General features: G+C 42.7%; 1 protein-coding gene across 3 annotated transcripts in view; it reads right to left on the bottom strand.

Annotated features, from left to right (window-relative positions):
• Positions 1–17,597, bottom strand: part of LOC105730234 (zinc finger protein 25) — a 38,707-nt gene that overhangs the window by 14,659 nt on the left and 6,451 nt on the right. Inside the window, exon 1 of one of the 3 annotated variants that reach the window (XM_012471298.3) lies at positions 3,409–3,571. The exons of 1 other annotated variant lie outside the window; for it this stretch is intronic. The gene's annotated coding sequence lies outside the window, so the exon portion shown is untranslated. Of the gene's footprint in view, positions 1–2,973; positions 3,143–3,408; positions 3,572–17,597 lie in introns of those variants that run through there. One more of the 3 variants, XM_012471299.3, reaches the window with a different exon arrangement.

The following is a 17,597-nucleotide window of genomic DNA, read 5'->3' on the forward strand; positions in this document are numbered from 1 at the left end:
ACAGTTGACATGACCCTATATTTAGAAAAACATAAAGACTCCACCAAAAAACTGGTAGAACTGATACATGAATTCAGTAAAGTTTCAGGTTACAAAATCAACATTAAAAAATCTGTAGCATTTCCATACACCAACAGTGAACAATCTGAAAAAGAAACCAAGAAAGCAATCCCATTTACAATAGCTACCAAAAATACTCCAACACCTAGGAATAAATTTAACCAAAAAAGTGAAAGAGCCTACAATTAAAAGTATAAAACAGACTGGGCATCATGGCTCACACCTGTAATCCTAGCACTTTGGGAGGCGGAGGTGGTGGATCACCTGAGGTCAGGAGTTCAAAATCAGACTAGCCAACATGGCAAAACCGTTTCCACTAAAAATACAAAAACAAAAAACATTAGCCAGGTGTGGTGATGCACTCCTGTAATCTCAGCTACTCGGGAGGCTGAGGCAGGAGAATCACTTGAACCCAAGGGGCAGAGGTTGTAGTGAGCCAAGATCATGCCAAACTGAGACCCTGTCTCAAAATAATAATAATGATAATAAAACATGGATGAATGATATTAAAATGTAAAGATATCCTATGCTTATGGACTGGCAGAATTAATATTGTTAAAATGTCCATAGTACTAAAAGCAATCTATAGGTTGAATGCTATCTATATCCAAATACCAATGACATTCTTCACAGAAATAGGAAAAAAACTAAAATTTATATGAAACTACCAAAGCCCCTGAATAGCCAAAGCAATTTTGTGCAAAAAGAACAAAGCTGGAGTCATTGCACTACCAGACTTAAAAAATATACTATAAAGCTATAGTAAATAAAACAGTATAGTACTGGCATAAAAACAGACACATAGACCAATGGAACAGAGAATTGAAAAATAAATACATGCATTTATAGCCAATTTTATTTTTGACAAAAGCACCAAGAACACACATTGGAGAAATGACAGTTTCTTTGATAAATGGTGCTGAGAAAACTGGATATCCAAGTACAGAAGAATGAAACTAGAACCCGTCTCTCATCATGTAAAAATCAAATAATAATAGATTAAAGACTTAAATGTATGACCTAAAACTATGAAACTACTAGAAGAAAACATTTGGAAATGCTTCAGAACAGGTCTGGGCAATATCTTTTTGGTAAGATCTCAAAAGCACAAGCAACAAAGGCAAAAATAGACAAATGGGGTTACATCAAACTAAAAAGCTTCAGCACAGCAAAGTAAACAATCAGTGAAAAGACACCTAAAGAATAGGAGAAAATATTTGCAAACTACCCATCTGAAAAGATATTAATAACCAAAATATATAAGGAACTCAACAGTCAACAAAAAGTTGATTTTAAAAAATGAGCAAATGATCTGAACAGACATTTCACAATAGAAGACATACAAATGGCCAATAGTTATATGATAAAATGCTCAACATCACTAATCATCAGACAAGTGCAAATCAAAAACTTCATGGGATATCATTTTACCCATTAAAATGGCTATTATAAACAAGACAAAAAATAACAAATGCTGGGATATGGAGAAAGGGGAACCCTCAGGTACTCTTGGTGGCAATGTAAATTAGTACAGCCACTATGGAAAACAGTATGGAGGTTCCTTAAAAAACTAAAAATAGAACTAAGATCTAGCAATCTCACTGCTATCTATATATCCAAAAGAAAGGAAATCAGTATATTGAAGAGATCTCTACACTCCCATTTTTATTGCAGCGCTATTCACAATAGTCAAGACACACAATCAATCTAAGTACTCATCAATACATGAATAGATAATGAAAATTGTGGTATTTCTACACAGTGGAATATTATTCAGCCATAAAAAGAATGAAATTTTGTCATTGCAGCAATAAAGATCAAACTGGAGGACATTATGTTACATGAAATAAACCAGGCACAGAAAGACAAATATCATGTTCTCACTCATATGTGAGAGCTAAAATAGTTGATCTCATGAAGGTAGAAAGTAGAATGATGGTTATCAGAGGCTGTGAAGGGAAGCAGGGGGTGAGGAATGAAGAAAGACTGATTAATGGGTTCAGAAATACAGTTAAATAGAAGGAATAAGTCCTAGTGTTCAATAGCACAGTATGGTGACAGTTGTTAGCAATAACAGTAAATTGTTTGTGTATTTCAGAATAGCTAGAGGATTTGGAATATTCATAACGTAAAGAAATGATAAATTAGATGGTGGATATCATAATTACCCTGATTTGATCATCACACATTGTACACATATATCAATATTTCACGTGTACCCTATATGTACATTATGTATCCCCCTCCCCCAAAATAAAACAAGGAAAAAAACCACTTCCAGCTAGCATGGTGCTTACAAAAGGAAAGCTATCAGCCATCAGAGGCATTATGTTACCACAATCATAATATGGGGGCACTGATGAAATACAGTTTTCATCTGTAAAAGAAAATTATTTGTCCCATTTCCTGTCTTTGGAAACTAACCTCTGGCCTGGATGGGATTCCCAGCTTCTCTTGTAAAATGCAAAATTGAGGACTCAAATGGTGGTTTCAATTTACACATTTAACAGTCCTTTGAGAAGAGACTAAGGTTGGAGGATGCAGGAAGGCCTTAAATGATTAACCTTTTGACTCAAGGGCTCTGAAGACTCCCCAAGCATTTTTGGAAACAAAACACTACCTGGTAAGACTGGGTTCAGTATACCCCACAACTGTCTTCTGGTGGTGCTCAAGGGACAAATGCTGTGCTAAATACAATCCAAGACTGGATTTTAGTGTGGGAAGGTGCATGAACTCAGAGGAAAAAGTGAGGATTTAGATCCCACTTGCTAATACTGGGTAAACAAATTTATCTCTCTGAATCTTTAGTCACATTTCTTTAAATGGAAGTGATTAAGTCCAAAGGATGGTTAACGATGATTAAATGAGCCAATGATGAAAACAGCATGTCTTGTAATAATAGAAGCAGCTCACCTTTATTGAGTCCTGTATCATACTTTACATCTACTACCCTATTCAGTACCCAAAGGCCCCCATCATTTCCCAGACGGGCGTCGAGCCGAAATGGGACCACTTGCAGACGCTGGACTGGGATCCATGTCCCTCCGGCTTCCTAGTGCCACGTCTGCAGCGGCCAGCGCGCCTGACGTGACAGCTCCAGTCCACTCACGCAGGGTGGCTGCCTCAGGTGCCCGCTGCCCTGCCGCTGCAGGCCTCCTTGGGCCACCCCTCAAACAGGTCGCGCAAACGCCATTCAGAGCAGAGGCACGAGCGCAGACAGCCGACATTCACGCCAGGCCGCTCCCACCTGCGGCCCTTCGCGAAGGCCGCCCCCGGGCCAGGAGGGGGGCTTCCAGGCTTGAGACCCCGCCTCCCAGGCCCTCCCGCCCGCAAAGACCTTCAACACACCTGCAGGGGCTCAGTCTCTGTAGTCGGCCGGTGCAGAGCCCAGGCCCCGCCCTTTGCCGCTCAGCTGAGACCTGGAAGCCCCGGAGTCCTCTCACTCCCTGAGGCGTGAGACAAAAACGGCTACGCCATAAAGAAGTCGGCACTGCACATGCGCAGAACGTTCTCCGAGCCCTACCCTAGAACTACGCTTCCCAGAAGGCCTGGCTGCAACTGCATTTTGGATGACGTCCTGAGGCGCTGCCTACTCCAGTGGCCTGAGTGATTGCTGTCAGGTTTCTTGAAACGGGATAGCCCTGCTCAATGATGGTCCTAGAGCCACACCCCGCATAGTGGGCCTTGAAGATAAGGCCACCGTGAGATGCTGCAAGGAACACTGATGGGCAGTTTCGTTAAAGTGATTGAACTCCGTGGCTACGGTAGTACATAGGATATGAGGGATAATGCCTAGCTTTCACAATTGTGCAAATGATACATGAAACGTAATAAACTAGAAAATATGTGTAAGCTAAAACAGAAAACGAGTGCCACACATACCACTTCCCAAAAACAAAAACGCTTAATGTTAGGTGTACACCCTTCTCATAAATTTACACAGATTTTATCCTAATGGTATAGAATCATATGAAATAAGTAAGCTCTATATTTGCCACAGTTTCCTGCCTTAAAAGAGTCTGCAGGCTGTGGCACAAGGAGGGGGATCTCAAGCTGAGTGTCGTGGACTCCTTGAATTGGGGAGATGCAGCTGAGAGTCCAGACAGACCAAGGCAGTTAGAGTTTACAGGACAAGTTACCCAGGAAGAGAGCCGCACAGAGAGAGAGCTCTGGTGATCTTCAGAAGGTCCTCCTTGATACCGCAGCAGAGTGCTGTCTGGAACATGCGTATGAGGAAACCACCTGAGGTTGGGGAAAGAATCATCCAAAAAGATTAAAGGGAATAGAGCCCAGTGATGCTGGGGAAAGTGTCTGCTGTCACTGGCCAGGGTGAAAAATCATGATTCACGAGCATTGGGTAGAGTACTCAGAAGGTCTTGTCTCGGCAATGAAGAATAATTAGCCCTAGAATAAACACTACAAATGTTAAAAGTAAAATTCAACACTATCGATTAACTGCACCCCGGAACAAACCTCAATAATATTTAGAGAATACAAAAACATTTTATGGTGTAAAAACACCATACAATTCACAATATCTGCTAATCTCATTCAAAGATTAGCCGGCAGGCCGGGTGTGGTGGCTCATGCTTGTAATGCCAGCACTTTGGGAGGCTGAGGCGGGCGGACACCAGCCTGGCCAGCATGGTGAAACCCATCTGTACTTAAAATACGAAAATTAGCTGAGTGTGGTGGTGGGCGCCTGTAGTCCCAGCTACTCAGGAGGCAGAAGCAGGAGAACTGCCTGAACCCGGGAGGTGGAAGTTGCAGTGAGTTGAGATCATGCCATTGCACTCCAGCCTGGGCAACGGAGTGAGACTCTGTCTCAAAATAAATAAATAAGTAAGATCAGCAGGTTTGCAAAGAAACACGAAAATAACAACTCACTATGAGGAGAAAAATGAGCTATGCAAAACTGACCCAGAACTGATACAGATGTCTGACTTACCAGATAAGAACATTAAAAAGTTTCCATAATTGTGTCTAGATTTTCAGACAAGCAGAGACATGGAATATATTAAAAGATCAAACCAAACATACAGATGGAACCGACAGTGTCTGTGATGAAAAATACACTGAATGGGATTAATAGCAAATTAGAAACCAAATAAAAGATTGGTAGATTTGAAGATAGCAGCAGAAACTTCAAAATGATAAAAAGTGAAAAAGAAGCATCAGTGGAACAACTTCAAGCTGTCTAACATGTATGTAATTGAAATCCACAAGGAGAAGAGCGTGGAGAAGGGGAAGGTAAAATTTTTATTTGAAACATTAATGGCCAGAAATTTTATGCATTTTATGAAAATCATATTTCAGAGAACCAGGAAGCTTGATAAACCACAATCTGCAATTATAGTTTGAGATCTCATACTCCTTCTTAATATTTGGTGGAATAGAAAATCAACAACGATATCAAAGCCCTAAACTACACTATCAATCATGTTAGGTTATTGACCTAACATTTATAAAACATTCCATTTTACAACAACAAAATATACATTCTTTTCAAGTGCACATGGAATATGCCAAAAGACTATAATTTGGGCCATCAAAGATGTCTTATAAATTTAAAAGAATTCAAGTCATTCAAAATACATTCTTTGGCCATAATGGAGTTAAATTATAAATTAATACCTAATTATATTTGGAAAATAATCAAATATTTGGAAACTAAATACCAAACACATTTCTTTTTCTTCTTTCTCCTCCTCTTCTTCCTTTTCTCCTCTCCATTCCCCACCTCCTCTTTCTTTTTCCTTTTCCTTCTCCTCCTTTTCCTTCTCTTTATTATTCTTCCTTTTCTTTTTTGTTGTCTAGGCTCTGTGCAGTGGTGTGATCATAACTCACTGTAGTCTCCAAACCCTGGGATGAGGTGATCTTCCAGCCTCAGCCTCCCTAGTAGCTAAGACTATAAGCACATACCACCATGCCTCCAACTATTTTTTGTAGAGACCAGGTCTCACTGGGTTGCCCAGGCTGATCTCAAATTCCTGGACTCAAGCAATTCTCCCACTTTGGCCTCTCAAATGCTGGGATTAGAGGCATGACCCACTGCACCTAACCTAAATAACATAATTCTAAATAACCCATGGGTCAAATTGCAAATTAAAGAGAGAGGGAATTAGAAGGTAATTTTAATTGAATGAAAATAAAAACATCAAAATTTGTGGTATGCCATTAAAACTGTACTTGGAGGAAAATTTATGGCAGTAAACATTAAGAAAAAGAAGTCTCTAATGAATGACCTCAGCTTCCCACCTTAAGAAACTAGAAACATTTAAGAGCAAAAATAGCTAAAAGTAAGCAGAAGAAAGGAAATAATAAGCATCAGAGTAGAAATCAATGAAATAGAAAAACATAGAGAAAATAAATGAACTGAAAAACTGATCCTTTGAGAAGATAAATAAAATTGACAAGCCTCCAGCCAGAATAACTAGGAAAAGAGGGAAAAAACAAATGATTAATATCAGGAATAAGAGTGGTTACATCACTACAGATTGTACAGACATTAAAATGAAGCAAGGGGCTGGGCACTGTGGCTTATGCCTATTTGCATATTTTAAGTAAAATATGCAATTGGTGATTCCTGTCTGTAATCCCAGGACTTTGGGAGGTTCAGGTGGGTGGATCACCTGAGGTCAGGAGTTCAAGACTATTCTGGCCAACATGATGAAACCCCATTCCTACTAAAGATATAAAAATCTCTCCAAGATTGGGAACAAGGCTAGGGTTTCTACTCACACCATGTCTATTCTATGTTGTTTTGGAGGATCTGCTAGTACATTCAGGCCATACAAAAAAATAAAGTAGTTGGTCTGGTGTGGTGGCTCACACGAGTAATCCTAACACATTGGGAGGCTGAGGTGGGCAGATCACCTGATTTCAGGAATTCGAGAGCAGCCTGGCCAACATGGTGAAACCCTGTCTCTACTAAAAATAGAAAAATTAGCCTGGTGTGGTAGTGCCCACCTGCAGTGAGCCAGGATCATGCCACTGCACTCCAGCCTGGCCAACGGAAGGAGATTCTGTGTCAAAAATAAAAATAGGGGCCAGGCACAGTGACTCACATCTGTAATCCTAGAACTTTGGGAGGCCAAGGCGGGCAGATTACCTGAGGTTGGGAGTTCAAGACTAGCCTGACCAACATGGAGATACCCTGTCTATACTAAAAATACAAAACTAGCCAGGCATGGTGGCGTGTGCCTATAATCCCATCTACTTTGGAGGTTGAGGCAGGAGAATCGCTTGAATCTGGAAGGCAGGGGTTGTGGTGAGCCAAGATGTGCCATTGCATTCTAGCCTGGGTAGCAAGAGTGAAACTCCATCTCAAAATTAAATAAATAAATAAAGTAGTTGACTTCTGAAATGGCAAAATGATTTCCATTAACCTTCTCTATAGTGAAACAACCTTACTTGTTGAATTTTTTTTTTTTTTTTTTTTTGAGATGGAGTTTCACTCTTGTTGCCCAGGCTGGAGTGCAATGGTGTGATCTCAGCTCATTGCAACCTCAGTTTCCCAGGTTCAAGTGATTCTCCTGCCTTAGCCTCCCAAGTAGCTGGGATTACAGGCACATGACACCACACCCGGGTGCTTTTTTGTATTTTTAGTAGAGATGGGGTATCTCCATGTTGGTCAGGCTGGTCTCAAACTCCCGACCTCATGATCCACCTGCCTCAGCCTCCCAAAGTACTGGGATTACAGGTGTGAGTCACCGTGCCTGGCCCATTTCTTTTGAGATGGAATTTTGCTCGTCGCCCAGGCTGGAGTGCAGTGGCCCAGTCTTGGCTCACTGAAACCTCTCCTTCCTTCCTGGGTTCAAGCGATTCTCCTCCCTCAGCCTCCCAAGTAGCTGGGATTATAGGCATGCATCATTACACCCAGGCACCTAATTTTTTTTTTTTTTTTGAGACAGAGTCTTGCTCTGTCACCCAGGCTAGAATGCAGTGGCATGATCTTAGCTCAGTGCAATCTCTGCCTCCTGGGTTCAAGTGATTCTCCTGCCTCAGCCTCCTGAGTAGCTGGGATTACAGGCACCTGCCACCTCACCCGGCTAATTTTTGTATTTTTAGTAGAGACAGGGTTTTACCATATTGGCCAGGCTGGTCTCAAACTCCTGACTTCATGATCCACCCACCCTGGACTCCCAAAGTGCTGGGATTACAGGTGGGAGCCACTGCTCTTGGCCAAAAACATGCACTTTAAAAGAAACATTTGGGCCGGGCATGGTGGCTCATGCCTGTAATCCCAGCACTTTGGGAGGCCAAGGTGAGCAGATCACCTGAGGTCAGGAGCTCAAGACTCCATCTCTACTGAAAATACAAAAATTAGCCAGATGTGGTAGCAGATGCCTGTAATTCCAACTACTTAGGAGGCTGAGGCAGGAGAATCACTTGAACTTGGGAAGCTGAGCTTGCAGTGAGTCGAGATCACACCACTGCTCTCCAAGCTGGGTGACTGGGTGACAAAAATGAGACTCTGTCTCAAAAATAATAATAATAATAAAAATAAAAGAAACATTTGAAGATACAAAGTGACATGTAGCATATGTGTTATCTTCTCTTTCCTACTATATATTAAGTGTACAGACAATGTTACAGAACTCTCCTTTCATTAGATAAACCAAACAATGTTTAATAAAACCAGAATTAAAATATGCAAGTATCAAGCACAGAATTGTTTATAACACATATCTGAGTTAATTTTCAAAGTGGCCTTGAACACTAGTACTTATTACACTGTTCAGATTAAAAGCATGTTATTTGAAAAAATTACTCCTACTTTATACTTGTAATATGTTTAAATGATGTGCCTATTTTGATTTGTCTGAAGGCTAGATTGGATGTAAAGCAAGAACATTCTGCATTTGTATTTATTGTGATAGAATGCCATATCTTCCTTCCTAAGAGTATGCACCACAGTATAGTTCTGTGACCAAATTCCGGGAAGCAGGGGAGGCTCAGCTTGCCTGAGGGGATGTTTTTCCAGGCCCTTGGTCCCTCACTCACCCAAGAATGGAAGAGGGGACCATGCCAGCTGCGGTGAGCAAGTATCAGACCCCAAAGAGTTTTGCAGAAGGTGATTTATTTAGGCAGAGAGAAAGAAAAAGGTGAAATAAATAGAAAAGAGAAAGAGCAGCTTCCACAGGTTTTCTGGGCCTATGAAAGGAGTTCCTTTAAACTTTAGCTGGAGTGACTGAACTTTGATTCTTTCCTGCGCACACCAAAGTTTAAACAAAGACCTCTAGTCCCTGATGGACGGGAGTTGGGAGTTATGGCACTGGGAAAGTCTTGCCTTTGAAACTACACCCCTTTGTGGACCCAGGAAGAGAATACATCCCCTCAGTTTTCCCAGACAGGCTATTCTGTCTTTGCTGATTATTATCTGTGTGACCTATATCGTGGTTTAATCTTTCTATACTTCAGTTATCTCAGCTGCAGAGTGAAGATAATATTGCCTTCCTCACAGATACTGAACAGTTTGGCATGGAGTTTTCTGTTATTAGAGATAAAGGCATATAAGTTAAGAATTTAAACATTAGAAATAAAATTGTTGGTCATTCCATTCTATGAAAGAAGTTTCTTCTTCTTGTATTAATATGAAATTCTTTTTATTTTTATTTTATTTTATTTTTTTGTTTATTTTTCTGAGATCAGGTGGAAGAGCAGTGGCATGATCTTGGCTCACTGCAACCTCTGCCTCCCAGGTTCAAGTGATTCTCCTGCCTCAGTCTCCCAAATAACTGGGCCTATAGGACCACACCCTGCTATTTTTTGTATTTTTAGTAGAGACAGGGTTTCACCATGTTGGTCAGGCTGGTCTTGAATTCCTGACCTCAAGTGATTCACCTGCCTCATCCTCCCAAAGTGCTAGGATTACAAGCATGAACCACTGTGCCTGGCCAAGATTCTTTTTAGAATTTGCATTTTTTCAGGTTTTTCTTATGTTTAAGACATGAAACAACTGTTTAATTTAAATATAATACTCTGTCTTTTTAAAAAATAGAATACTCTCTTTACCCCTGTCTCTTGTTTCTCGATTAAATATGGTGTGAACTAAGAAGCTAACTTTGTTTTATTCTAAATGAATAGCCAGTTGATCTTTCACTGTGGCTCACACCTGTAATTTCAGTGCTTTGGAAGGCCAAGGCGGGCAGATCACATGAGGTCAGGAGTTTGAGAATAACCTGGCCAACATGGCGAAAGCCTGTCTCTACTAAAAAAGTACAAAAAAAAAAAAAAGGTACAAAAATTAGCTGGGTGGGGTGGCAGGTGCCTGTAATCCCAGCTACACAGGAGGCTGAGGCAGGAGAATTGCTTGAACCTGGGAGGCAGTGGTTCCAGTGAGCTGATATTGTGCCAGTGCACTCCAGCCTCGGGGAAAACAGTGAGACTCCATCTCAAAAAAGAAAAAAAAAAAGAAAATTAGCTGGGTATGGTTAGGTATGCTTCTGTCATCCCAGCTGTTTGTGAGGTTGAGGTGATAGGTTGCTTGAGCCCACGTGTTCGAGATTACAGTGAGCTGTAATTGCACCACTGCACTCCAGCCTGGGTGACAAAGCAAGACCCTGTCTCTAAATATTTAATACATACATACATATCACCATTCTCCATGAACCATCATCTGTTCTGAGTTCTGCTTTAATCAATTATTCATTTATACTGTGCTAAATATAGTTTAATTACTATGACTTTAATTTTTTTTTTGAGACTGAGTTTCCCTCTTTTGTACAGGCTAGAGTGCAATGGTGAGATCTCAGCTCACCACAACCTCTGCCCCCCAGGCTCAAGCGATTCTCCTGCCTCAGCCTCCCAAGTAGCTGGGATTATAGGCATGTGCCACCACACCCAGCTAATTTTGTATTTTTAGCAGAAACAGAGTTTCTCAATGTTGGTCAGGCTGGTCTTGAACTCCCAACCTCAGGTGATCTGCCTGCCTCGACCTCCCAAAGTTCTGGGATTACAGGTGTGAGTCACTGTGCCCAGCCAACTTTATTATTTTTTAAGATATTGTAGAATGTGTTAGAATTCTTAGAATCTATTTGACACCCACTTCTTGCAGGGATGGAATTTTTAAGATTTGGATTCAATTTTCATTCAACTGGATAGAACCCAGTTGCTAGAGCCATTCCATGAAGACCAGAAGACAGATCGAGTGGCTAGGGGCTTGAGCTGCAATTGCCCTTCCCCATTTCCTCTGTCCCACTGTTCATGCCTCACACTATATTGTCTCCTGAAGAGGACTTTCTGGGTCATGATCATGAGTGCCATCTTTCCCTGCCTGGGTCTCCTTCCTCCTCATCAAGTCGCTTTTTTTTTTTTTGAAGCAAGTGTCTTGCTCTGTCACCTAGGCAAGAGTGCAGTGGCACGATCTCTGTTCACTGCAGCCTTTGCCTCTGGGCCTCAAGCAATCTGCCCACCTTTGCCTCCTGAGAAGCTGGGACTACAGGCATGCAACATCATACCTATTATTTTCTTTTTTGAGACAGGGTCTCACTCTGTTACCCAGGCTGGAGTACAGTGATGTCATCTTGGCTAACTGCAAGCTCCCCCGTCCCAGGTTGAAGTGATTCTCCCAGCTCAACCTCCCAAGTAGCTGGGACTACAAGCATGTGCCATCACACCCAGCTAGTTTTTGTATTATTTGGGAGAGATGGGTTTCACCATTTTGGCCAGGCTGATCTGGAACTCCTGACCTCAAGTGATCTACATGCCTCAGCCTCCCAAAGTGCTGGGATTACAGGCATGAGCCACCACCACCTGGCTATTTTTTTTTTTTTTTTTAAGTAGAGACTGGGTCTCACTATGTTGCCCAGGCTGGTCTTGAAGTCCTGGGCTCAAGTGATCTTCCCTCCTCACCTCCCAAAGCACTGGATTACAGGCATGAGCCACTGTACCTAGCCAAGTCTCTGTCTTTCATTCAGCAAATGGAAGTCTCATTTGGACTCCCAGGAGGAGTCAGACTTTCTGTCCACTCTCCCAAACTTGTCCAACCCACCCTGTTTTGTTCTTGTTCTTGTTGTCCTGTTTCATTTTATTTCAGGATTTCAGCAGCCTGAAGCCGTGGTTTTTAATTTCCGTCTCTAGTGACAAGCAGAAAAGAGGGGTGAGGAATGGGCTTTGCTGGCCCAACCAGAAACAGAAACTAAGAACCCATGACTGTATTCTCTCCCTTGGACACCCATGCTAAAGCATCTTCAGTGCACTGTGGCAGGGTGGGAGGGTGGCTGCAGCTGCCATAGCGAAGCACTGCAGCCTGGGCAGCAATGACAATGGAAATCTATGGTCTCACCATGTGGAGGCTAGAAGGCCAAGATCAAGGAGCAGGTTGGCTTCTCCTGAGGCCTCTCCTCAGCTTTTAGATAGCCATCTTTTCCCGTCCCTGTTTCATGGTCATCCTAGTGTGTGAGACTGGGCTCTCATCTCTTCTTTTTATAAAGACACCAGTTATATTGGATTATGATCCCCATTTAACTTAATTACATTTTTCAAGGTCTTGTCTTGAAATGCCACATTCTGAGGTCCTGGGTATTAGGACTTCAACATAGGAATTTTGAAGGGGATGCAGTTCAGTCCATAATAGATGGAGGGGATCTGTGCACAGAGGTTATCACACTGCTGCATGTGGGAAACTTTGGCTTGATGATTTGATCCTTGCCAAACCCCTCTTGCTTGCTTGGCTCACTGGGTGACTGAATTCTAACCAACTGCCTGCCCAGCTCTGACCAACAAAGCCTTAAAATCTAGACCATGTACAGATGTCACTGAGCACCTGCATAACTAACTGGCTAAATGACTACCATCAAACTTCTCTCTGGCCTTAGGTTCAGAATGGCCAGCAGGCGGCTCTATGTACCTAACCCAGTCAGAAGGGAATGACTGAGCATGACCAGCTCGCTCTCTTTATCAAGCTTAGGCTACTCAAGTCTCCTCTTTGAAGAACAGTCACAGATTCCATATGCAGATAAGCAGGAAACTGACATCTTTGTCTCCAGCAGTTGAGCTGGTGCCTGCTAAGGAGGTGCAGGAAGTTAATGAACTTCACTGAATGAGCAAAATTGTGTCTCTGCTTGAGTAAGTTCATGTTTCTGAAGAGACAGCTCATAGCACACATCAGATTCTTAACCTGTGTCTCCTCTCCCTAAAAGAGTCACTTTCCAAAGGAGATTCAAATTCTGACCTATACACAAACCTTACTTCCATGATTTTGAAAGTAAGAAGGTAGATTTGCTCTCAGAGCTCCATCCAGAGTCCTGTGCTCTACGCACCCTTGGGTGTCATCAGGGCCATGACTGTATGGTGGCTTCCAGAGAGAAGTCCAAGGGAATCTGCCTGCTTGCCTGGGGGCTTCCTTGACACAGAGTGAGGGACCCTTCTCTCCCAGCACTGAGAGAGCAGGGGCACTGGACTAAGCTATAAGTCCCAGGGTTCTGAAGAGAGCAAATCACAGAAAGAAAACTTGTATTTGGCAAGTTCCAGTGCCATACCCACTCCAGAACTTCCCCTGAAACTTGGAAGTGCTAAGTGAGCCCAGCTGGAAAGGACAGAATGATGCAGGGAGTATATTCAAAAAACCTAGAGTTTAATGCCTGGCACTGTTCTCTTAAGTTCTTCTGGTTGGTTTTTTTCCCTCTGCTTATCTCTGGAGTTTCCTTTTGTTGAAATTCCCTCCCCTGCAGACTCAGTCCTACAAATGCCAGCTCCATTTCCTTTATTTTTATTTTTGAGATGGAGTCTCACTTTGTCATCCAGAACGGAGTGCAGTGGCCCAATCTCAGCTCATTGCAACCTCTGCCTCCCAGGCTCAAGTGATTCTCCTGCCTCAGCCTCCTGAATAGCTGGGATTACAGGCACACACCACTACTGCCTGGCTAATTTTTGTATTTTTAGTAGAGACAGGGTTTTGCCATGTTGGCCAGGCTGGTCTTGAATGCCTGACCTCAAATGATCCACCTGTCTTGGCCTCCCAAATTGTTGGGATTACAGGCATGAGCCACAGTGCCTGGCCCCAGCTTCATTTCCTTTAACCAGGGAGGGCACTGGGCTCTGCCTACAGCTCTCCTCCCCATGCCACTGCCTAGAGTTTCTCAGGCTGTAAGCTGGGGCAGTCAGGGGCTCACCTCACTTGATCCCTCTCTGGAACACTGTCCTTCAACTGCCTGATGTCCATGGTCTGGTGAGCCACCATTTCCTTTATTTTGTCTGCTGTTTGAGTTCTTTCAGACAGGAGGATAAAGTTGGTTCCTGTTACTTCATCTTGGCTGAAAGCATAAGTCCATAGCCATTTATATATTCCAGAAAATAAGAGACACAAAGGCATGATTGTTATATGCTGCTGTATCACACCACTGTCCACACTGAACCTGTTGCTTCTGCCACCGAGATGTTTAGGAGTTAGTCTTTGTGGTTGTTCTGAGGCCACAGTAGTCCCATCTCTCCAGTCCTTCTTCTGATGCTGCAAGTCCTCTGGGGCTCCACTACCATGTTTGTGGGAGCAAGACAGATTGCAGCAGCCAGCAAGCCCCTTTCGCTCAGAGGGAATAGGTATGAAAGAGATCCTGGTAAAAGGGGCTGCTTCTCCTGGAAGTAAAGGGCCTCACCGGGGATGAAGCCTGTAGTTCTCTTATTTAAGGGAGTTGGGGGGCAATGGTTGTGACCCACCTTTCAGACTCTGGACCTGTCATTAACAACTTTGTTCTCAGCATCCCACCTTTCAAAGTCATCCCTCAGCTGGATGAGGGGTTTTAACCTCAAGAATATTCTAAGAATTTCATCACCAAGTCATCCCTTTTTCTCCTATAAGGAATCTAAGACATCCAGGCAGCAGGGAGGGGGTTCAGAATATATATTCAGGTTATTCCAGCTCAGAATACTGATGTAGACTCAGTTGGCACCCACACAGCTATAGGACATACTCCAGGTGACAGAAAAGATGGTCAATGAATTAGGGATCTCAAATAGAGTCACAGATGGGAGTGGAGCCAGGGTTTGTGGGAACTGGACTCCAGGTCTCTGCATGACTACTTGGATTAGCCTTCACATCTTGGGAGGTTGTCCCTGTAGAGCAATGAATGGGGCCTCATTGGGGAACTGGGGTGCTAGTTCCAGTTTGTTAGTGAGTGCTCTGTGACCTCATTTTGCGTTTCTGGGCTCAGATTCCTCCTATGTACAACAATGAGAGTTAATATCTGTGACGGTTAATTTTATGTGTTAACTTGGTCACAGGGTGCCCAGATATTCTGGATGTGTCTGTAAGGGAGTTTCAGAATGAGATTAACATTTAAACCAGCAGACTGACAGAATGGCCATTATTAGAAAGACAAGACTTGTCTGAAGGTACTGAGTTATCTCAGTTGATTGTTCATGGTCAGTTATAGACTGAACTCCTTGTTCCACTCTTTCTCTCCTTCTCACTAACTGCACTTGACTAGTCTTTAAAAAAAAGTAAAAAACACAGATGTTGGCATGGATGCAGAGAAAAAGGAACACGTATACACTGTTGGTGGGAGTATAAACCTCTACAGAAAACATTGTAGTTTTCTCAAAGAGCTAAAAATAGAACCAGCAATCCCAGTAATGGATATCTACCCAAAGGAAAAGAAGACATTATATAAAAAAAAGATCACTGGGTGCAGTGGCTCATGCCTGTAATCCCAGCATTTTGGGATGCTGATGCTGGTGGATCACAAGATCAGGAGTTCCAGACCAGCCAGGCCAATAAGGTGAAATCCATCTTTACTAAAAACATACAAAAATTAGCCAGACATGATGGCATGCACCTGTAATCTGACCTACTCGGGAGGCTGAGGCAGAGAATTGCTTGAACCTGGAAAGCGGAGGTTGCAGTAAGCTGAGATCATACCACTGCACTCCATCCTGTGCAACAAAGCAAGACTCTGTCTCAAAAAGAAAAAAAGGCATGTGTGGCTCAAGCCTATTATTGCAGCACTTTGTGAGGCTGAGGCGGGCAGATCCCTTGAACCCAGCAGTTCAAGACCAACCTGGGTAACACAGCAAAACCCTGTCTCTACAAAAAATACAAAAATGAGCCTAGTGTGATGGCATGTGTTTGTAGTCCCAGCTACTTGGTAGGTTGAGGCAGAAGGATCCCTTGCACCCAGGAGGGTGAGGCTTCAGTGAGCCAGAAATGCACCACTACGTTCTAGCCTGGGTGACAGAGTAGACCCTGTCTCAAAAAAAAAAACAACAAAACCCACCACCAGCATTTGAATATTCCTAGCAGCACTATTTACAATATCAAAATCACGGAACCAAGCCAAGTGTCCATCAACAGTTGACTGGATAAAGAAAATATAGTACATATACACCATGGAATATTACCCAGCTTTTAGTCCTTTGCAGCCACGTAGATGGAACTGGAGTTTATTATCCTAAGCAAAGTAGCTCAGAAACAGAAAAGCAAATACTGCATGTTCTTACTTATAAGTGGGGGCTAAACAATAAGTACACATCGACACAAAGACGGAAATGATAGCTACAAAGATGGAAATGGGGACTCCAAAAGGGAGGAGGGTGGGAAGCGGGTGAGGGCTCACTATTTGGATAATGTTCACTACTTAGGTAATGAGTACACTAGAAGTCCAATCCCCACTAGTTCACAATATGCCCATGTAGCAAACACACACATGTACCCCCTGAATCTAAAATCGAGCACAATTAAAAATGTAAAAATTTTATTATGCTAAAAATAACTTCCCCTGGGTGGGTGTGGTGGCTCTTGTAATCCCAGCACTTTGCCAGGCTAAGGTGGGCAGATCACCTGAGGTTGGGAGTTTGAGACCAGCCTGACCAACATGGAGAAACCCTGTCTCTACTAAAAATATAAAAAATCAGCCGGGCATGCTGATGCATGCCTGTAATCCCAGCTACTCAGGAGGCTTAGGCAGGAGAATCATTTGAACCTGGGAGGCGGAGATTGCAGTGAGCTGAGATAGTGCCATTGCACTTCAGCCTGAGCAACAAGAGCAAAACTCCATCTCAAAAAAAAAAAAAAAAAGACTCCTCCCTCAAAGAAAAACAGCAAAAACCCCCACTACAAGAGAAAACAAAATTGGGAGACTGAGTAGCTTGTCTTCCTTCATGTGAGTGGGCCTCATCTGATCACTTGAAGGCTTGAATAAAACAAAAAGGCTAACTGTCCCTTAAGTAAGAGGAAATTCCTCCTGCTTTACTACCTTCTTACTGACACATTAGCTTTTTCCTACCTTTGGACTTGAACTGAAACATTTGCTCTTCCTGGGTCTCAAGCCTGCAGGCCTTCAGTCTGGAACTACACAACTGCTCTCTTGGGTCCCCAAACATGGGCTCATAATCCTTCAGATCTTGAGAGTTGTCAACCGCCATGATTGCATGATCGCATAAGCCAATTCCTTATAATAAATCTCTCTCATATATATACATATATACACACACATACATGCATATGTACACACACACACATGCACACACACAGTGTTTCTCTGGAGAACCCTGATACAATAGTTAAATCACATTTTATAAGGAATTACAATATTCCAGGT

The sequence above is a fragment of the Aotus nancymaae genome, unplaced genomic scaffold, assembly GCF_030222135.1.
Source record: "Aotus nancymaae isolate 86718 unplaced genomic scaffold, 86718_ANA_hifiasm-v0.15.2.pri h1tg000049l, whole genome shotgun sequence".
In the NCBI taxonomy this organism is placed as follows: Eukaryota; Metazoa; Chordata; class Mammalia; order Primates; family Aotidae; genus Aotus; species Aotus nancymaae.